At 44.5% G+C, this 1,228-nt stretch overlaps 1 long non-coding RNA gene across 1 annotated transcript in view; it reads left to right on the forward strand.

Moving 5' to 3' along the window:
- LOC119307921 overlaps nt 1-1,228 on the forward strand; it is a 69,674-nt gene that overhangs the window by 15,300 nt on the left and 53,146 nt on the right. The gene's annotated exons all lie outside the window — the stretch shown is intronic.

Raw genomic sequence — 1,228 nt, forward strand, 5'->3', positions numbered from 1 at the left:
ACAGGGTTCCGTGACACCAAACGGGCGCCCGGTATACCCGGCCACGTGCCTACCGCATCACAGCCCACCCCTACGGTCAGCGCTGTCCACGGCCTCCAGCATACTACAAACACCAGAAACTACTTGCAACTCCTGGACAGAGGACAAGGGTGAATAAGAAGTCGAGCGGGGTCATATTTCAGGGCCCAATGTATGGTAGTAGCTGAATCATGGATCACAAACACAGAACTCAGTTCCTGAGGACGGCTTCAATGAGACAACCCACCATGTACTCCTACATGGCCTCTCACCGCTACCTTTACCAAATCGTGTTCTCACACTTAGCTCACACACAGTAGGACATGTTCACACACCTCTGATTCATCCCGGATGAATCAGACCTGACTCGACTCTAAGCAGTAGCAGGCATGACAAACAAGCATGAATGAGTAGGCACAACAAGGCTCAAACAACTCCTACTCATGCTAGTGGGTTTCATCTATTTACTGTGGCAATGACAGGTCATGCAAAGGATAAAGGGGTTCAGCTACCGCAGCAGGTAACAGATGAATCGTTGTTGTCCTAATGCAGTAAAAGAGAGCAGGAGCGAGAGAGTGGGATTTTATCGGAATGAACAAGGGGGTTTTGCTTGCCTGGCACTTCTGAAGATGATATAGCTCTTCATCGGTGTCATCGATCACATCGTCGGTACACGTCTATCGAGAGGGGACAAATACCGGCAATACAGAAAAAAACACGATCAATGCAATGCACAATATGATGCATGCTATGACATGGCAATATGAATGTGTTTTGGGCTAATGCACCTAAAACCAGATTAAATGAAGTTGGTTTGAATCCAAGATTCAAATTCAAACTCCATATGTGGTTATTTAATGCCATTCACTTCATTTGCCCTAAACAGTAGTGATAAGTTGTTCTAACATGCATGAAAATGGTACAGATGGATTCCTTGAATTTTTCTGATAATTTTTCATATATAAATTATTTAATTTGGAGTTACGGTTGAATTTCTATGATTTTTAGAAGTTTATACAATTTTCTGGAATTTATAAATTATTTCCTAATTTATTTTAATTCCAGAAAGGAATTATTGCGTCAGCATGACCTTATCCTGACGTCATCAGGTCAACAGGGCGGGTCCAGGTCAAACCTGACGTGTGGGGGCCACACGTCAGTGGCACAGGGCTAGTTAGTGTCAATGACAGGTGGGGCCGGGTCAAAGGCC

The sequence above is a fragment of the Triticum dicoccoides genome, chromosome 5B (assembly GCF_002162155.2).
Source record: "Triticum dicoccoides isolate Atlit2015 ecotype Zavitan chromosome 5B, WEW_v2.0, whole genome shotgun sequence".
Classification (NCBI taxonomy): Eukaryota; Viridiplantae; Streptophyta; class Magnoliopsida; order Poales; family Poaceae; genus Triticum; species Triticum dicoccoides.